A 22,117-nucleotide genomic window follows, 5' to 3' on the forward strand; every position below is an offset into this window, starting at 1 on the left:
ATTGATCAGGTTTGAGGGGATGATGGCATCGAAAGCTGGCCGATAAAGAGCACCCCGATGTGCGCACCTTTGCTGTGCTGATGTTCCAGAGGTTGAGTGAGGAGCCATCGAGATGGAATCTGCCGTGGACTGGCGGCTCGGGTGGGCAAACTGGAGCAGAACCAAGTGGATTCGCGATACCTCTTGTCGACCGCAGCTCGGCGTTCAGTACAACCGTCCCCTGAAAGCTTATCGATCAGCTCCTCAGTCGGGAGCCGAGAAGTTTCTCCACCAGCCTCCCCAGACCGCGGACCCCACCGCGCCTGGGTGGCGGTCGTCCGAGGCGGGCCTCCGCGCTCGTCTGCGGGCGTCGGGGATGCTCGGAGCAGGTGGGCACGTCACACCCTCTGCCGGAGCGAGAGGGCGAGGATCTGAGTGGGACTGCTGACCCCAGCTGATCAGCACCCTGGGGTGCTTGGCCAGGTACCCCCGGGGGATGGACTCTTTGAGTTCACCCCCCCCCCCCGAAGGCAGCTCGCACGTCTGATTCAGAGACTGAAATCACAGGGTCGCCGGGGGAGCTCCCGATGGTTTTTTTGACCGCCCAAGCCAGCTTGGGAGGCACGGAGCACATCCAGAAGCGAGGCCCTACTGTTCCCCCCACTCCCCTCCCCCACGGGTCCCGATTCCACCTTATCCGAGGTGACCAACAGCGTTCAAAGCCCTGCCGCAGCTGACTAAGTTGCCCGGTGATTAGGCCAGGGTTAAGTCTGGGCAGACAGGCTCGCCGGGCAGTGAAGAAAGCTAATGGCATGCTGGCCTTCATAGCAAGCGGCAAGTTGAGTATAGGAGCAAAGAGGTCGTTCTGCAGCTGTACAGGGCCCTGGTGAGACCACACCTGGAGTACTGTGTGCAGTTTTGGTCTCCAAATTTGAGGAAGGACATTCTTGCTATTGAGGGAGTACAGCGTAGGTTCACAAGGTTAATTCCTGTGGTGGCGGGACTGTCATATGTTGAAAGATTGGAGCGACTGGGCTTGTATGCTCTGGAATTTAGATGGATGAGAGGGGATCTGATTGAAACATATAAGGTTATTAAGGGATTGGACACGCTAGAGGCAGGAACGTGTTCCCGATGTTGGGGGAGTCCAGAACCAGAGGCCACAGTTTAAGAATAAGGGGTAGGCCATTTAGTACGGAGTTGAGGAAAAACTTTTTCACACAGAGAGTTGTGAATCTGTGGAATGCTCTGCCTCAGAAGGCAGTGGAGGCCAATTCTCTGGATTCTTTCAAGAAAGAGTTAGATAGAGCTCTTAAAGATAGCGGAATGAAGGAATATGGGGAGAAAGCAGGAAAAGGGTACTGATTGTGGTTGCAGTGAGTGGCGGTGCTGGCTCGAAGGGCCGACTGGCTTCCTCCTGCACCTATTGACTGTTGGGCCTGTTCTGCACTGGATCCCTGAGAGTGTGAGTAGGTCAAAGGCCACCTCCTTTGTTCCGCTGACGATGAGGGGAAAGCCTGTCGCCTGGGCAGCGAGGCCAGAAGGATTTACGGAGGAGCTCTCTGCTTCCGCTCCACCCTGACAGAGTCAGTCAGGTAGTCAGGAAACTAACTTCTCCTTGGCTTCTAACACAGGAAAGATAACGAACACAGGTGGCGCAGTACCGTAGCTCCAGTTTCCTCCCACAGTCCAAAGACGTACTGTCTTTGATTGGTCACTGTAAGTCGCCCTGTGGTTAGGCAGGGGTTAAATCGGTGGTTGCTAGGCAGCGCGGCTTGGTAGGTTGGAAGGATCTATTTTGGGCTGCGTCTCGATGAATCAATATAAAAAAAAACAATAAAGATAAAGACATAAGATAGTTTATATACACAGATTGATTGTCTGTCCATAAAGTGACTCCGGGCACAGGAGTGTCTGTACAGAAGGTGACTCTGACAGGAAATGATAAAGTAGTGGTGGTTTGGGGGTGTGGAGGGGTGGGTTAGTGGGTGGAGGTGTTGATCAGACTCACTGCCTGGGGAAAAGTCACTGTTTTTGAGTCTGGTGGGTCCTGGTGTGGATGCTACGTAGCCTCCTCCCCGATGGGAGTGGGACAGACAGTCCGTGAGCAGGGTGGGTGGGACCCTTCACGGTCCTGGTGTGGACGCTACGTAGCCTCCTCCCCGATGGGAGTGGGACGAACAGTCCGTGAGCAGGGTGGGTGTGATCCCTCACAGTCCTGGTGTGGACGCTACGTAGCCTCCTCCCCGATGGGAGTGGGACAGACAGTCCGTGAGCAGGGTGGGTGGGATCCTTCACGGTCCTGGTGTGGACGCTGCGTAGCCTCCTCCCCGATGGGAGTGGGACAGACAGTCCGTGAGCAGGGTGGGTGGGACCCTTCACGGTCCTGGTGTGGACGCTACGTAGCCTCCTCCCCGATGGGAGTGGGACAGACAGTCCGTGAGCAGGGTGGGTGTGATCCCTCACAGTCCTGGTGTGGACGCTACGTAGCCTCCTCCCCGATGGGAGTGGGACAGACAGTCCGTGAGCAGGGTGGGTGGGATCCTTCACGGTCCTGGTGTGGACGCTACGTAGCCTCCTCCCCGATGGGAGCGGGACGGACAGTCCGTGAGCAGGGTGGGTGGGTGGGATCCTTCACGGTCCTGGTGTGGACGCTGCGTAGCCTCCTCCCCGATGGGAGTGTTGAACGTCACACTTTCTGTGTTACTCCTGCACTGCAGGCAGATGAAGACTTCCACGCCTACGACGAGGTGGCCCCCGACATACCCGTCTATGCCACGGTGAACAAGAAGAAGCCGGCCGATGTCCATTACGCCGAAATTCAGGTGATTCAGCGGGGGTCTCGGAGAACGGTCAAACAGGTCAAAGCGAGGCAGAAGGAAAACGCGACAGAGTACGCCACAATAAAGTTCACTCCAGTTGTGAAGTACGACAGAAAAAAAGGGACTCTCGTGTAAAGTCCAGGCGATCGGACAGGAAAGACTCTTCTCCCCCCTTCCCTTAACGATGGACGTTTATTTACAACTTGACATTACAAAACTAGGCGTGGCCTTGTTTAGATATTATTTGCAGGTAATGCAATCCAATGTAGCACCTTCCTGGTTCTATTAACCAAAATAAGTACATATCAGCCCTCTTCTCATAACACATCTTCGCACTGTGACCCGTCAGGAGAAAAAGACGTTGATTCCAAGGATTATGATGTCAATTTTACATGACGTATGATAGCTACAGATAAAGATGGCGTCAGAATATACAGTGGATTCCGGTTAACTGGGACACGGTGGGGTACGTTTTGGCCCAACTTAGCCGAAGTTTCATGGAAATGGTTGAAAATGTATAGACGATACAAACTGAGCAATAGATTGTGTATTTAAGTGGGACGCAGGCTAAATTGGAACATTAGCAATGCAACTGCAGTGCTGTAAAACTATGTGTTAGTTCCAAATAGTTATCGACGGAGGAATTCATCCTGTGATTGACTCCTGAAAGAACAGGATCAAGGTGCCTGGACTGCCCTCGTACAACGTTATCGATAATTGCGTCCTCCAAGCCTCCACTTTCATCGTAGCACCTTGAGGTGATTGTCAGTGCCTTCGTGTCCCAGACAAATGATGGGGAATCCTGGCTTGTTTTCTCAATCAGTTTTCGTTTCCTCACAGTTGTCCCAATTAAGAGGCCAACCCCCACCCACGACGGCCCAATTAACCGGAATGCAGTACACTTGGCATCGGCAAAATACGGTACGGCTTCTGATGGTTTCCTTGTAACCGTTTCCTGATTGAACAAAGCCCGTATTTAAGTCGAATGGTTGAATGTATTTAAAGCAGCAAACCTGACTTTTAACTGTGCAATATCATGACAAGTTCTGTGAGGAGGTTAGTTGAACCTTAACTCCACCCGTGAAGTAGTTCCTGCCTTGAAATTGAGCTTGGTTTGCAATTCGCCTACCAGAGCAAAAGGTCAATGGCAGATGCCATCTCTCTGGCCCTACATTCCTCCTTAGAACACCTGGAGAATAAAGACGCTTACGTAAGGCTCCCTGTCATTGATTACAGCTCTGCCTTTAATACCATCATTCCAAATAAACTGATTCCTAAACTCTGGAACCTGAACCTGTGGTTTACATAGTCACAGTCGTACTTTATTGATCCCGGGGGAAATTGGTTTTCGTTACAGTTGCTCCATAAATAATAAATAGTAATAGAACCATAAATAATTAAATAGTAATATGTAAATTACGCCAGGAAATAAGTCCAGGACCAGCCTATTGGCTCAGCGTGTCTGACCCTCCAAGGGAGGAGTTGTAAAGTTTGATGGCCACAGGCAGGAATGACTTCCTATGACGCTCTGTGTTGTATCTCAGTGGAATGAGTCTCTGGCTGAATGTACTCCTGTGCCCACCCAGTATATTATCTAGTGGATGGGAGACATTGTCCAAGATGGCATGCAACTTGGACAGCATCCTCTTTTCAGACACCACCGTCAGAGAGTCCAGTTCCATCCCCACAACATCACTGGCCTTACGAATGAGTTTGTTGATTCTGTTGGTGTCTGCTACCCTCAGCCTGCTGCCCCAGCACACCACAGCAAACATGATTGCACTGGCCACCACAGACTCGTAGAACGTCCTCAGCATTGTCCGGCAGATGTTAAAGGACCTCAGCCTCCTCAGGAAATTATAACTGGAATTCCCTGTTCAAACGAAATGAGTTGCAAGCGTTTGTTGATCCAGAGCTTTATCACCATTTCGCTGGATAAGCATACTGCCAGCTGAAATTTCAGGGCAGGTCAATATTCCCAAAATCTCAAAAGATCCAATCCATTCTATTGAATCCACAACAAAGTCATTTTGAGGATTTACTAATAGCTGTTGCATCTCTGAAACTGAAGACACTGGTTTGGAATGGTGTCCTTGGATTCTGAACCAAGAGATGACTCATTTTACACAATGGAAAGGAGCACCCCGTCCAGAGGCATTTACATCATCTTCTCAGATGTGATGGTAGTCGTAATACCCATGCACTATATAAATCTTGAAGCTTTCAGGATCAGGAAGAGGAGTGTACTTGTGTATATTCCTTCGGTACACGTTCGCCATGTCATCACGGTGCACAGACGGACTCGGTCTGAGTTTCAGCAGACAGGGGTCCACGCCGGCCGAGCAAAGAGGCGTTGGCATGCCAACCTCCCCCCACACCTCCCCAAATACACCCTGGAGTTGGTATGAATTCAGGGCCAATCGGACAACCTGGGTGTCCGGACGAGCAATTGTCCCCAGAGCCAACGGCTACAAGACCTTGAAAAATATCGTGATAATTAACAATTATCCCAAATAGAATAAAGGTGTATAGAAGGAAGAGAGTTTTAACAACCCCCATGATCCCAAATGAGACGGCTGCAAATCAAACTGAAAACCCAGAGCTGATCCAAAGAGGAACAATGGATACTCAAGAAAGTACTTCTGTTACTTTTAAAAATGACCCCTGGTTGAAACAGTTTTAACTGGGAGCCCTTGTTTCCCTCCCATGTTCCAGAGGCACATCTGTAGCTCACTTTCTTTTTTTGGCGTGCGCCTGCGTGCGTGCGAGCCTGTGCGTGTGCGTGCGTCGGTGATGATGTCTTTTTCGTGGCTCTTACAAGGCGCGGAGCGAGAGAGAGGGAGACCGTGTGGCGCGCCACTCCTCACACAGACGTTTTCGCAGTATTTTTCCCCTTTGTTTTACGAGGTCGAGTTGCCATCTGGGCACTCAAGCCGGCACGGATGGAAAGCGCGCTCGGGAGTGGACCCGACCGGTTTCCAACCCGGGAACCTCCGCTCCCGCGGTCTGGTGCCGACGTCGTTGCACCACCAGCCGGCCCCTGTAGGCCAGTACCTTCTTTCTTTTCAAATCTTTTTATTGTATATACAGGAAAAATAACATGAGGACATCGAAGTAACAACACTGACAATGCCTCAAAAAAAACATTATCTTAAAGATTGAAAAAAAATTTTGTGATAACGAAAAAACCTACTAAGCAGAAAAGTGAGAAAAAAAAAGAACCCATTAGGTGTACAACCCCGGAGCCATGCGTCATACAAAAAGCTTTTAAAAATAAACATCAAACCGCCAGCAAGAAAAGAAAATATACTGAAAAAAATTTACAGTTAGATTGTGGAAAAATTAACTCAAATGATAATAACGAGCAAATGAGCCCCATCTTTTCTCAAAATCAAATAAAGGTTCAAAGGTTTGACTTCTAATTTTCTCCAAACTAAGACATAGCATCACTTGAGTGAACCATCCTGACAAAGTGGGAGCTGATGTAACTGATCTGAGAAGAGAGTGGAGAGCTGCTTTCTTCAAGCTCAGCCCAAATACATAATTAACTAATGTATTCATTTATCAATGTATTAATCTGTCTGTTGATCTATTTATTAATTAAGACATTGCAGAATCTGAACTGGAAAGAAAAAGAAAAACAGCAGATACTAAGCAGAAAAGTGAGAATGACGCTGGTTTTAAGGTCGGATGTTAGTGAGAAGGTGTCGCTGCCAAGGGTAACGGAAAACTGCCTGCTCCCATTGTATCTGCGTCAGGTTTAATATCAACAGCACACGTCATGAAATTTGTTGTCTTTGTGCAGCAGTACAATGCAGTATGCAATAATAGAGGGGGAAGAAACATGAATTACTTTAAGTACTTTGTGCACACTTAAAGTAATTCACATTGACTTTAAGTTCCTCGGCACACACATCACCGAGGACCTCACGTGGTCTGTACATACCAGCTGTGTGGTGAAAATGGCAGAACAGCGCCTCTTTCACCTCAGACAGCTGAGGAAGTTTGGTGTGGGCCCCCAAATCCTAAGAACTTTCTACAGGGGCACAACTGAGAGCATCCTGACTGGCTGCATCACTGCCTGGTACGGGAACTGTACCTCCCTTAATCTCAGGACTCTGCAGAGAGTGGTGCGGACAGCCCAGCGCATCTGTAGATGTGAACTTCCTACGATTCAGGACATTTACAGAGACAGGTGTGTAAAAAGGGCCCGAAGGATCATTGGGGACCCGAGTCACCCCAACCACAAACTGTTCCAGCTGCTACCATCCGGGAAACGGTACCGCAGCATAAAAGCCAGGACCAACAGGCTCCGGGACAGCTTCTTCCACCAGGCCGTCAGACTGATGATACAACTGTATTTCTATGTTATATTGACTATCCTGTTGTACATACTATTTATTACAAATTACTATAAATTGCACATTGCACATTTAGGTGGAAACGTAACATGTGTATGTAAAGAATGTAAGTAATAAAGTCTATGACATATATATCAAATAATTAAATAAAGTAATGCAAAAAAAACAGAAATAAAGAAGTAGTAAGGTAGTGTTCATGGGTTCAATGTCCATTCAGAAATCGGATGACAGAGGGAAAGAAGCTGTTCCTGAATCGCTGAGTGTGTGTCTTCAGGCTCCTGTACCTCCTCCCTGATGGTAACGACGGGAAGAGGGCACATCCTGGGTGGTGGGGGCCCTGAGTGATGGACGCCGCCCTTTTCAGGGGCCGCTCCCTGAAGGTGTCCTGGATACTACGGAGACTGGTGCCCAAAATGGAGCCGACCGAGTTTACAGCTCTGTAGCTTCGTTCGGTCCTGTGCAGTAGCCCCCGCCAACCTCTCTCCGATACCAGACGGTGTTGCAGCCCATTAGAATGCTTTGCATGGGATATCTGTAGAAATTCTCAAGCGTTTTCAGAGACATACTCAAACCTCCTCAAACTCCTACTGAAACATAGCCGCTGTCTGGTCTTCTGTACAGCTGCGTCAATATGTTGGGTCCAGGTGAGATCCTCAGAGATCTTGACACCCAGGAACTTGAAGCTGCTCACTCTCTCCACTTCTGACCCCTCGATGAGGATTGGAATATGTTCCTTCGTCTTACCCTTCCTGAAGTCCACAATCAGCTCTTTGGTCTTGTTGAGTGCCAGGTTGTTGCCGTGACACCACTCCACCAGCCGGTAGATTTAAAAACGCAAACACGAGGAAATCTGCAGATGCTGTAAATTTCAAGCAACACACATCAAAGTTGCTGGTGAACGCAGCAGGCCAGGCAGCATCTCTAGGAAGAGGTGCAGTCGATGTTTCGGGCCGAGACCCTTCATCAGGACTAACGGAAAGAAGAGATAGTAAGAGATTTGAAAGTGGGAGGGGAGGGGGAGATCCGAAATGATAGGAGAAGACAGGAGGGGGAGGGATGGAGCCAAGAGCTGGACAGGTGATTGGCAAAAGGGATATGAGAGGATCATGGGACAAGAGGCCCAGGGAGAAGGAAAGGGGGAGGGGAGCCCAGAGGATGGGCAAGGAGTTATAGTGAGTGGGACAGAGGGAGAAAAGAGAGAGAGAAAAAAGGGAAAAAATAATACCCCACTAGGAATAGGATTCCCCTTGTCCTCACCTACCACCCCACCAGCCTCAGGGTCCAACATATAATTCTCCGTAACTTCCGCCACCTCCAACGGGATCCCACCACTAAGCACATCTTTCCCTCCCCCCCACCCCTCTGCTTTCCGCAGGGATTGCTCCCTACGCAACACCCTTGTCCATCCGTTCCCCCCCCCATCCCTCCCCACCGATCTCCCTCTTGGCACTTATCCGTGTAAGCGGAACAAGTGCTACACATGCCCTTACACTTCCTCCCTCACCACCATTCAGGGCCCCAGACAGTCCTTCCAGGTGAGGCAACACTTCACTTGTGAGTCGGGCAGGGTGATATACTGCGTCCGGTGCTCCCGATGTGGCCTTCTATATATTGGCGAGATCCGACGCAGACTGGGAGATGGTTTCGCTGAACACCTACGCTCTGTCCGCCAGAGAAAGCAGGATCTCCCAGTGGCCACACATTTTAATTCCACGTCCCATTCCTATTCTGATATGTCTATCCACAGCACCCTCTACTGTAAAGATGAAGCCACACTCAGGTTGGAGGAACAACACCTTATATTCCGTCTGGGTAGCCTCCAACCTGATGGCATGAACATTGACTTCTCTAACTTCCGTTAATGCCCCACTTCCCCCTCGTACCCCATCCGTTATTTATTTATTATTATTATTTTTTCCTGATTTTTTTCTCTCTCTTCTTTCTCTCTCTGTCCCTCTCACTATACTCCTTGCCCATCCTCTGGGCTCCCCTGCCCCTTTCTCTCTCCTTAGGCCTCCCGTCCCATGATCCTCTCATATCCCTTTTGCCAATCACCTGTCCAGCTCTTGGCTCCATTCCTCCCCCTCCTGTCTTCTCCTACCATTTCCGATCTCCCCTTCCCCCTCCCACTTTCAAATCTCTTACTAGCTCTTCTTTCAGTTAGTCCTGACGAAGGGTCTCCACCCAAAACGTCGACTGTACCTCTTCCTAGAGATGCTGCCTGGCTTGCTGCGTTCCACCAGCATTTTGTGTGTCTGTAGCTGGTGTATCTCTCTGCTGTACGCCCTCCCGTCACCATCGGAGATTCTACCAACAGTAGTCATGTTGTCCTCAGATTTATAGATGGCGTTTGAACCGCGCCCAGCCCTGCAGGCATCTTTAGCTCACTTACGTTACCCGATGTTCTCCAAGTTGCATCTTGGCCTGAATCTATGCGAAATTTATGGTCTCCGACGATGACAGGAAACCTGTGCGGGAGAGTTTCCACACGGGGGGGGGGGGGGCAGTTCCACTCTCACAACCTCGGGAGTCCGGGTCCAGCGGTACAGGTAGTCGTCACAAACTGGGGTCTTGTTTGGTTGGAGTGGATGACCGTGACGCCTTCTGTGCCTTGTCATGTCCTTTGCTGTCCATGGAGCGAGGGTGAACCATCTTCCCGGCCGTCGGATCTCACTGTAGATCTCATTCCTCGGTCCGCCGGAGCTGGCTTCACACACGAGGACAGACACGTCCCCGTCTCACCGGGGTACGAGACCCGCTGGCCTGTCGGAGCGGTGTACCGGGGTGTGGTCGCTGTCGCGGGCAAACGGCGACTTGGAGCCACAGGGGAGAGCTGAGTGTTCGGTGGGGGACGAAGACCAGTGAGCTGTCCCAGAATGGACAGGACAAGCCCCTCCACCAGAGGTGTTACCCCTCCCTGGACATACCACACACCTGACACTGTCCCAGAATGGACAGGACAAGCCCCTTCACCAGAGGTGTTACCCCTCCCTGGACATCCCACACACCCAACACTGTCCCAGAATGGACAGGACAAGCCCCTTCACCAGAGGTGTTACCCCTTTCTGGACATCCCACACACCCGACACTGTCCCAGAATGGACACGACAAGCCCCCTTCACCAGAGGTGTTACCTCTCCCTGGACATCCACCACACACCGACACTGTCCCAGAACGGACAGGACAAGCCCCTTCACCAGAGGTGTTACCCCTCCCTGGACATCCCACACACCGACACTGTCCCAGAACGGACAGGACAAGCCCCCTTCACCAGAGGTGTTACCCCTCTCCGGACACTCCACACACCCAACACTGTCCCAGAATGGACAGGACAAGCCCCTTCACCAGAGGTGTTACCCCTCCCTGGACATCCCACACACCCGACACTGTCCCAGAACAGACAGGACAAGCCCCTTCACCAGAGGTGTTACCCCTCCCCGGACATCCCACACACCTGACACTGTCCCAGAACGGACAGGACAAGCCCCTTCACCAGAGGTGTTACCCCTCCCTGGACATCCCATATACCTGTCACTGTCCCAGGCTGGACAGGACAAGCACCTACCCCCTCCCTCCAGCGTAGCCGCAGTCTGCTGAAACGGAAGGATGCTGCTGAATCTTTCATGAGCGCAACGCAACGCCAAATGCCATCAACAGGCTCTCGGGCAGACGATCGGCTGTCTGCACAAGGAGAGGGCATTGTCGTCGGTGCTTTGTATTGAACGGCAGTGGCTGTGAGGGGTTTACCAGCCCTTCCTGTCGGGACAGAGCGGGTCTGCCGCCAGTAAATTTCTGCCTCCCATCCAGTTACCCCGGTAACCCCTCAGTATCCCTGTCCGGCAGTGCTGACGTTATGCCGATCAGGTGCACGGGAAGAGAGCCGGCCCCTGGAAAATGGTTTGTGGTTGGTTGATCTTGCTGGGCGATCTCATTGTGATGAACGTATAGAACATTGAGATCTACTACAGCACATTACAGGCCCTTCGGCCCACAATGTCGTGCCGACCGTGTAACCTACTCTAGAAACTGCCTAGAGTTTCCCGAGCACACAGCTCTCTATTTTTCAAAGCTCCATGTACCTATCCAGGAGTCTCTTAAAAGACCCTATTGTATCGGCCTCCACCACCGTCACCGGCAGCCCGTTCCACACACTCACCACTCTCTGTGTGAAAAACTCACCCCTGACATCCCCTCGGCACCTTAAAACTGTGCCCTCTCGTGTTAGCCATTTCAGCCCTGGGGAAAAGCCTCTGACTATCCACACGATCAATGCCTCTCATCATCTTATACACCTCTATCAGGTCACCTCTCGTCCTCTGACGCTCCAAGGAGAAAAGGCCGAGTTCCCTCAACCTATTCTCATATAGCACACCCTCCAGTCCAGGTAACATCCTTGTCAATCTCCTCTGCACTCTCTCTATAATATCTATATCCTTCCTGTAGTGAGGTGACCAGAACTGAACACAGTACTCCAAGTGGGGTCAACCCGTGTTGATGCCATTGCCCCAGCACACCACCGTGTGGAAGATTGTACCGGTGACAACAGACTGGTAGAGCATGTGAAGGAGAGGCCTGCACACTCCAAAGGACCTCAGTCTCCCCAGGAAGTCGAAGCGACTCTGGCCCTTCTTGTACACAGCCTCTGTGTTGGTGCTGCACTCAAGTCTGTCGTCCAGGTGCACCTCCAGGTACATGTTGGTCCTCACCACATCCACGTCCTCACCATCAATAGTGACAGGGAGCAGTGCAGGCTCAGTCTTCCTGAAGTCCATCACCATCTTCTTTCTCTCACTGATGTTGAGCTGCAGATGATTCAGCTTGCACTATTCAATAAAGTCCTCCACCAGGGCCCCGTATTCATCCTCCCATCCTCCCTTTATACACCCAACTGTTGCTGAGTCATCGGAGAATTTCCACAGATGACATAGAAACATAGAAAACCTACAGCACGAAACAGGCCCTTCGGCCCACAATGCTGTGCTGAACATGTCCTTACTTTAGAAATTACCTCGGGTTACCTATAGCTCTCTATTTTTCTATGCTCCATGTACCTGTCCAGGAGTCTCTTAAAAGACCCTATCGTATCCGCCTCCACCACCATCGCCGGCAGCCCATTCCATGCACTCACCACTCTCTGTGTGAAAAAAAACCTACCCCTGACATCTCCTCTGTACCTACTTCTAAGCACCTTAACCTTGTGCCCTCTCGTGTTAGCCATTTCAGCCCTGGAAAAAAGCCTCTGACTGTCCACACGATCAATGCCTCTCATCATCTTATACACCTCTATCAGGTCGTCTCTCATCCTCTGTCACTCCAAGGAGAAAAGGCCGAGTTCACTCAACCTATTCTCATAAGGCACGCTCCCCAATCCAGGCAACATCCTTGTGAATCTCCTCTGCACTCTCTCTGTAGTTTCCACATCCTTCCTGTAGTGAGGTGACCAGAACTGAACACAGTACTCCAAGTGGGGTCTGACCAGGGTCCTATATAGCTGCAACATTACCTCTCGGCTCTTAAAATCAGTCCCACGGTTGATGACGACCAACGTACCAGACGCCTTCTTAACAACACTGTCAACCTGCTCAGCAGCTTTGAGTGTCCTATGGACTCGGACCACAAGATCCCTCTGATCCTTCACACTACCAAGAGTCTTACCATTAATACTATATTCTGCCATCATATTTGACCTACCAAAATGAACCACCTCAGGCTTACCTGGGTTGAACTCCATCTGCCACTTCTCAGCCCAGTTTTGCATCCCATCAATGTCCCGTTGTAACCTCTGACAGCCCTCCACACTGTCCACAACACCCCCAACCTTTGTGTCATCAGTAAACTTGCTAACCCATCCCTCCACTTCCTCATCCAGGTCACTTATAAAAATCACAAAGAGTAAGAGTACTAAATAAAATGGAGCAAAAAATACTGAGGTGGTGTTCATGGGTTCACTTTCTGTTTAGAAATCCGATGGCGGAGGGGGAAAAGCCCCCCAAGGAACTATGATCCTACACCTGCTTCAAAGGGGCAATGACTGTACCAGTGCCCACGAAGAGCCGGGCGAGCTGCCGTAATGACTATCCTCCAGTGGCACTCACATCTACGGTGATGAAAAGCCTCGAGAGGTTGGCCATGGCTAGGATCGACACCTGCCTCAGGAAGGACCTGGACCCACTGCGATTTGCCTCTCGCCAACGCAGGTCCACAGCGGACGCGATCTGGGTGCGGCTCCCTGCGCAGCCCCGGATCACCCGGTCAATGCAAACGCCAATGTCATGATAGAGTGTTGGCTGATTGGCTGGAAACAGAGAGTGGGAATAAAGGGATCCTATTCTGGTTGGCTGCCGGTTACCAGTGGTGTTCCACAGGGGTCCGTGTTGGGGCCGCTTCTTTTTACATTGTACATCAACGATTTGGATTATGGAATAGATGGCTTTGTGGCTAAGTTTGCTGACGATACGAAGATAGGTGGAGGGGCCGGTAGTGCTGAGGAAACGGAGAGTCTGCAGAGAGACTTGGATAGATTGGGAGAATGGGCAGAGAAGTGACAAATGAAGTACAATGTTGGAAAGTGTATGGTTATGCACTTTGGCAGAAAAAATAAACGGGCAGACTATTATTTAAATGGGGAAAGTATTCAAAGTTCTGAGATGCAATGGGACTTGGGAGTCCTCGTACAGGATACCCTTAAGGTTAACCTCCAGGTTGAGTCAGTAGTGAAGAAGGCGAATGCAATGTTGGCATTCATTTCTAGAGGAATAGAGTATAGGAGCAGGGATGTGATGTTGAGGCTCTATAAGGCGCTGGTGAGACCTCACTTGGAGTCCTGTGGGCAGTTTTGGTCTCCATATTTAAGAAAGGATGTGCTGACGTTGGAGACGGTACAGAGAAGATTCACTGGAATGATTCCGGGAATGAGAGGGTTAACATATGAGGAACGTTTGTCCGCTCTTGGACTGTATTCCTTGGAGTTTAGAAGAATGAGGGGGGACCTCATAGAAACATTTTGAATGTTGAAAGGCATGGACAGAGTGGATGTGGCAAAGTTGTTTCCCATGATGGGGGAGTCTAGTACGAGAGGGCATGACTTAAGGATTGAAGGGCGCCCATTCGGAACAGAAGTGCGAAGAAATTTTTTTAGTCAGAGGGTGGTGAATCTATGGAATTTGTTGCCACGAGCAGCAGTGGAGGCCGTCATTGGGTGTATTTAAGGCAGAGATTGATAGGTATCTGAGTAGCCAGGGCATCAAAGGTTATGGTGAGAAGGCGGGGGAGTGGGACTAAATAGGAGAAAATGGATCAGCTCATGATAAAATGGCGGAGCAGACTCGATGGGCCGAATGGCCTACTTCTGCTCCTTTGTCTTATGGTCTTATGGATGCAGGTTGCTGACTGTAGCCCGGCACCGAGCACCGTCGTTCCTTCCGTTCTGATCGAAAATCTGCAGAGCCTGGACCTCGGTTCCTCCCCATGCAACCTGATCCTCGAACACCCAGACCGGAAGACCACAATCTGTGCGGATTGGCGACGATATCTCCTCCTCGCTGACGACCAACGCTGGCGCCCCACGGGGCGGGGGCGGGGTATGTGCTTAGCGCACTGCTCTACTCTCTCTGCACCCGTGACCCGCCAGGCACCGCTCAAATCCCACCTGTGAGTCTGCTGATGAGGCGACCGTTGCTGGCAGAATCTCCGATGGAGGCGAGAGGGCGTACAGGAGCGAGACAGATCAGCTGGTTGAGGGGTGCAGTAGCACTGAAACGTTGAGGGGCGTGTCTTCAGGCCTCTGTACCTCCTCCTTAATGGTAGCAATGAGAAGAGGGGCAACACACATCAAAGTTGCTGGTGAACGCAGCAGGCCAGGCAGCATCTCTAGGAAGAGGTACAGTCGACGTTTCAGGCCGAGGCCCTTCGTCAGGACTAACTGAAGGAAGAGCTAGTAAGAGGTTTGAAAGTGGGAGGGGGAGGGGGAGATCCAAAATGATAGGAGAAGACAGGAGGGGGAGGGATGGAGCCAAGAGCTTGACAGGTGATAGGCAAAAGGGATACGAGAGGATCATGGGACAGGAGGTCCGGGAAGAAAGACAAGGGGGGAGGGAACCCAGAGGATGGGCAAGAGGTATATTCATCGACCCCTCGATTTAACCCTAGCCTAATTGTGGAACAATTCAACTTCAAGTTAAACTTTAATTTGTTAAGAAGGCGTAAGGTGTGTTAGCCTCCGTCAACTGTGGGACTGAGTTTAAGAGCCGTGAGGTAATGTTACAGCTATATGGGACCCTGGTCAGACCCCACTTGGAGTACTGTGCTCAGTTCTGCTCACCTCACTACAGGAAGGATGTGGATGCTATAGAGAGATTGCAGAGGACGCTGACTGGATCGGGGAGCATGCCTTACAAGAATAGGTTGAGTGAACTCGGCCTTTTCTCCTTGGAGCGACGGAGGATAAGAGGTGACCTGACAGAGGTGTACAAGATGATGAGAGGCATTGATCGTGTGGACAGTCAGAGGCTCTTTCCCCAGGGCTGAAATGGCTAATACGAGGGGGTATAGTTTTAAGCTGCTTGGAAATAGGTACAGAGGGGATGTCAGGGGTAAGTTTTTCACACAGAGAGTGGTGAGTGCGTGGAATGCACTGCCGGTGATGGTGGTGGAGGCAGATACAACAGGGTCTTTCAAGAGACTCTTAGATAGGAACATGGAGCTTAGAAAAATGGAGGGCTATGGGGTAGGGAAATTCTTGGCAGTTCCTAGAGTAGGTTACACGGTCGACACAACATTGTGGGCCCATAATGTGCTGTAGATTTCTATGTTCTGTGTTCAAGTATAAGTTTAATTGTCATTCACATGAATACCCCTGAACACGGCCAAACGAAACGGCGTTACCCTGGGGCCAAGGTGCAAAATGTAGTACCGACAGTCACACACAGCACAAGGCACATATTAGCGAGCAGTAAAATACAGTCTCACACACACACACACACACACACACACACACACACAAAAAAGAAATATAGTCCAAGTCCCTGAGTCCATGAATGTTGCAGCAGTCTGCAGTGGAACACAATGCAGCTTGTCTTCTGGGGAGCGAACACCAGGGGGCAGCAGCGACACCAGTTTGGACGCCACCGCCGGTGGATCACACCGACTCCAATGTCTCTTTCCTGGACCTGGCCATAAACAGGCTACCCCGCGACTTGAGGCCCTTTCCTCGGTACGACCAAAGCCACGCAGCTCCCCCTGCCGCCCGCCCCCACCGCCCGCCAATAAATCAGTGAATCGGACCTGCAGCATTCCACATTAACAAGGCCCAACGGGGCCTGCCTGGCGACCACAGGGAAAGCGACCGGGGCGATCGCCCGCTGTTGAGACTGCCCGCCGCCTCCGTGCACGGACCCCTCGGACGCACGGCCCGCACCCAGTCCAGCCCCACCGGCTTCTCCGCCAGCGAGCAACTCGCTGATGGGGGTAGGTCTGCGGTGCTTCAGTTCCTCAATGATCCCAGCAGGGTCTTGTGTTTGTAAAAATGTGTTTTTAAAAAAACAAGGACAATAACACCTTTGTAGAAGCTGCTGTGGCTGAGCATCCCTCCATCTTGTCGGAAGCCATTGTTGTTTGCTGGAAGAATTTTACGTGCCTGTATTCCTTTTTTGATGAAAGCACGATATAAATCCAAATTTATATTCAGTCACAGCTGTACCACGAATTAGGCAACAGCAAATGGGCAAAAGCTTCTTGGTTGCGACACTCTCCGGAAGGAAATGATTGCACAAGAGGCGGGAGGAGATTCGGCGGGGCCGTTAACTGGGTTGCTATGTTTGTACTATGCGGGGCCCTTGGACGGGCTGAGTATTTTTTACCCTTGGCGGGGAGAAGGGCCAGGGGGGGCCGAATGGAGGTTTACAAAAGGACTGTGAGGGCCAAGAGCCTGTTCCTGTGCTGTCTCTCTCTCTCTCACTTTGCCCACTGCTGCGGTGTTTATAAGCGGACGGCTGAGGCTGAAGGTAAGGCGTATGGAGAGGGGTGGGCGAGGTGCGTCGAAGGCTGCGAAGAACCGGGCCCAGTCTCGGGCTTTAGGTGAACACAGAGGGTAGAGAGTCCCTGGCAAGCACCGAGAACGTTGGCAACTGATCCCACTAGCACGAAGTCAGTGAGCCCACCAGCCTGTATCTTGCTCTTCTAATTAATTCACCGATTCACGCCTTTCCATCGACTGGACTAGATCACTGCAGTACCCTGCCCTCCCGCTTTTTTTTTTACCGGCCTTCCAAAGCAAAACTTCAACTCTCTCGGAGTGCCCGCGGCTAGACTTTTAACCAAAACCAGGACGATTCAGGGAGCACATCACTTTGGGGCCTCCCAACTGCTCTTCCTGCGTCTTTCAGAATTAAAGTTCCCCCACGTGCTTTGAGAGCTCTTACTGGTCCGGGACCAGTCGCTGAGCGGCTTCCGCCTGGTAACCCTGCTCCAGCTCTCGGCCTCTTATAAATGTGCACAATTTCCCTCAAGAGATAATCGGCAGGCCAGCTTTCCTGAGCCAGCAACTCGAGACCTAAAACTACAAGGGGTTGCAGACTGGGTTGACAATTTTAAACGCCGACTCAGAAACCATTTTTTTAAAAAAAAACTTAACCTCGCTTTTAACCAACATTCTTTTTTTTTTGCCTTCTTATTTTAATGTCTCGTTTTGTTTTCCGGTTTGCACCTGATCCCAGTGTCCAGAATGGAAAGTGCTCTATAAATTATTATTTATAATAATACCAATTATTATTTATAGCAACACACATCAAAGTTGCTGGCGAACGCAGCAGGCCAGGCAGCATCTCCAGGAGAGGTACAGTCGACGTTTCAGGCCGAGACCCTTCATCAGGACTAACTGAAGGACGTTAGTCCTGACGAAGGGTCTCGGCCTGAAACGTCGACTGCACCTCTTCTCCACAGATGCTGCCTGGCCTGCTGCGTTCACCAGCAACTTTGATGTGTGTTGCTTGAATTTCCAGCATCTGCAGAATTCCTGTTGTTTGTGAATTATTTTGTTTTCCGGTTTGCACCTGATCCCAGTGTCCAGTATGGAAGGTGCTCTGTAAATTATTATTTATAATAATAACAATTATTACTTATACATTATTTATAAACTATTATTTATAGTAATAATTATTATTTATAAATTATTGTTTATGATAATAATTATTGTGTCAGATTCTGTCAGGGGAGTTGAGGGCGGAATTACTGTGGTGGGAGCCAGTACGGGCTGGATGGGCCGAACGACGCCCCTCCTCAGGTTGAGAAGAGGCGCCGTGCCATTTCTCCAGCGGACGGCGCATGCGCGCCGGGGGGAGCGGGAAGGGGGCAGGGCCGGGCCGGGCCGCCCGCCCCGTCTCCACGGCAACCGGCACGCCAGCCGCGGCGGCCCGCGCTGACCACGAGTGCCGGGGGATTGGTTCCGCTTTTTTGTTCCGCCGGCGTGTAGCCCGGCGGTGGGGTGAGTGAGTCCGGGCCGGAGGAGGAGGGAGGCCGGGGTAAGTCCGAGCCGGGGTCGTGGGGTTTGGGGAGGCCGGGATCCAGCCAGGGTGCTGAAAGGGCGATTCGAGGTGAGCCATTTGCTGCCGGTGCCTCTCGGTTCCTTTGTTGCCTCCCTCTTTTACAAATCTTTTTATTAGTTCCATAAAAATATAAACCTATCGTGGTAGTAGTACAAAGTTATTGGGAATACATTGTTATAATTAACATGAGTGATTATAAAGCCAGATAACACTTCAATGATAAAACTCCCAATCATATAGGGTGCAAGTGCCAGACAGCACTTAAATGATAAAACTCCCAATCATATAGGGTGCAAATGCCAGACAACACTTAAATGATAAAACTCCCAATCATATAGGGTGCAAATGCCAGACAGCACTTAAATGATAAAACTCCCAATCGTATAGGGTGCAAGTGCCAGACAGCACTTCAATGATAAAACTCCCAATCATATAGGGTGCAAATGCCAGACAACACTTAAATGATAAAACTCCCAATCATATAGGGTGCAAATGCCAGACAGCACTTAAATGATAAAACTCCCAATCATATAGGGTGCAAGTGCCAGACAACACTTCAATGATAAAACTCCCAATCATATAGGGTGCAAGTGCCAGACAGCACTTCAATGATAAAACTCCCAATCATATAGGGTGCAAATGCCAGACAACACTTAAATGATAAAACTCCCAATCGTATAGGGTGCAAGTGCCAGACAGCACTTCAATGATAAAACTCCCAATCATATAGGGTGCAAATGCCAGACAACACTTAAATGGTAAAACTCCCAATCATATAGGGTGCAAGTGCCAGACAACACTTAAATGATAAAACTCCCAATCGTATAGGGTGCAAGTGCCAGACAGCACTTCAATGATAAAACTCCCAATCATATAGGGTGCAAATGCCAGACAACACTTAAATGATAAAACTCCCAATCATATAGGGTGCAAATGCCAGACAGCACTTAAATGATAAAACTCCCAATCATATAGGGTGCAAGTGCCAGACAACACTTCAATGATAAAACTCCCAATCATATAGGGTGCAAATGCCAGACAGCACCTAAATGATAAAACTCCCAATCATATAGGGTGCAAATGCCAGACAGCACTTAAATGATAAAACTCCCAATCATATAGGGTGCAAGTGCCAGACAGCACTTCAATGATAAAACTCCCAATCATATAGGGTGCAAATGCCAGACAACACTTCAATGATAAAACTCCCAATCATATAGGGTGCAAATGCCAGACAGCACTTCAATGATAAAACTCCCAATCATATAGGGTGCAAATGCCAGACAACACTTCAATGATAAAACTCCCAATCATATAGGGTGCAAATGCCAGACAGCACTTAAATGATAAAACTCCCAATCATATAGGGTGCAAGTGCCAGACAGCACTTCAATGATAAAACTCCCAATCATATAGGGTGCAAATGCCAGACAGCACTTCAATGATAAAACTCCCAATCATATAGGGTACAAGTGCCAGACAACACTTCAATGATAAAACTCCCAATCATATAGGGTGCAAGTGCCAGACAGCACTTCAATGATAAAACTCCCAATCATATAGGGTGCAAATGCCAGACAGCACTTCAATGATAAAACTCCCAATCATATAGGGTGCAAGTGCCAGACAACACTTCAATGATAAAACTCCCAATCATATAGGGTGCAAATGCCAGACAACACTTCAATGATAAAACTCCCAGTCATATAGGGTGCAAATGCCAGACAGCACTTAAATGATAAAACTCCCAATCATATAGGGTGCAAATGCCAGACAGCACTTAAGTGATAAAACTACCAATCATATAGGGTGCAAGTGCCAGACAACACTTAAATGATAAAACTCCCAATCATATAGGGTGCAAATGCCAGACAACACTTCAATGATAAAACTCCCAATCATATAGGGTGCAAATGCCAGACAGCACTTCAATGATAAAACTCCCAATCATATAGGGTGCAAATGCCAGACAGCACTTCAATGATAAAACTCCCAATCATATAGGGTGCAAATGCCAGACAGCACTTCAATGATAAAACTCCCAATCATATAGGGTGCAAATGCCAGACAGCACTTAAATGATAAAACTCCGAATCATATAGGGTGCAAATGCCAGACAGCACTTCAATGATAAAACTCCCAATCATATAGGGTGCAAGTGCCAGACAACACTTAAATGATAAAACTCCCAATCATATAGGGTGCAAATGCCAGACAACACTTAAATGATAAAACTCCCAATCATATAGGGTGCAAATGCCAGACAACACTTAAATGATAAAACTCCCAATCATATAGGGTGCAAATGCCAGACAACACTTAAATGATAAAACTCCCAATCATATAGGGTGCAAATGCCAGACAGCACTTAAATGATAAAACTCCCAATCATATAGGGTGGAAATGCCAGACAGCACTTAAATGATAAAACTCCCAATCATATAGGGTGCAAATGCCAGACAACACTTAAATGATAAAACTCCCAATCATATAGGGTGCAAGTGCCAGACAACACTTAAATGATAAAACTCCCAATCATATAGGGTGCAAGTGCCAGACAGCACTTAAATGATAAAACTCCCAATCATATAGGGTGCAAATGCCAGACAACACTTAAATGATAAAACTCCCAATCATATAGGGTGCAAGTGCCAGACAACACCTAAATGATAAAACTCCCAATCATATAGGGTGCAAATGCCAGACAACACTTAAATGATAAAACTCCCAATCATATAGGGTGCAAATGCCAGACAACACTTAAATGATAAAACTCCCAATCATATAGGGTGCAAATGCCAGACAGCACTTAAATGATAAAACTCCCAATCATATAGGGTGCAAATGCCAGACAGCACTTAAATGATAAAACTCCCAATCATATAGGGTGCAAGTGCCAGACAGCACTTCAATGATAAAACTCCCAATCATATAGGGTGCAAATACCAGACAGCACTTCAATGATAAAACTCCCAATCATATAGGGTGCAAATGCCAGACAGCACTTCAATGATAAAACTCCCAATCATATAGGGTGCAAATGCCAGACAGCACTTCAATGATAAAACTCCCAATCATATAGGGTGCAAATGCCAGACAGCACTTCAATGATAAAACTCCCAATCATATAGGGTGCAAATGCCAGACAGCACTTAAATGATAAAACTCCGAATCATATAGGGTGCAAATGCCAGACAGCACTTCAATGATAAAACTCCCAATCATATAGGGTGCAAGTGCCAGACAACACTTAAATGATAAAACTCCCAATCATATAGGGTGCAAATGCCAGACAACACTTAAATGATAAAACTCCCAATCATATAGGGTGCAAATGCCAGACAGCACTTAAATGATAAAACTCCCAATCATATAGGGTGCAAATGCCAAACAACACTTAAATGATAAAACTCCC

General features: G+C 49.2%; 1 long non-coding RNA gene across 1 annotated transcript in view; it reads left to right on the forward strand.

Moving 5' to 3' along the window:
• Nucleotides 1-16,963: 16,963 nt before the first annotated feature.
• The window catches only part of LOC140212707 (uncharacterized), a 286,139-nt gene continuing 280,985 nt past the window's right edge, over nt 16,964-22,117 (forward strand). Inside the window, exon 1 of the long non-coding RNA XR_011889788.1 lies at nt 16,964-17,163. This is a non-coding gene — a long non-coding RNA (uncharacterized lncRNA). The remainder of the gene's footprint in view (nt 17,164-22,117) is intronic.

Source organism: Mobula birostris, chromosome 20 (assembly GCF_030028105.1).
Source record: "Mobula birostris isolate sMobBir1 chromosome 20, sMobBir1.hap1, whole genome shotgun sequence".
Classification (NCBI taxonomy): domain Eukaryota; kingdom Metazoa; phylum Chordata; class Chondrichthyes; order Myliobatiformes; family Myliobatidae; genus Mobula; species Mobula birostris.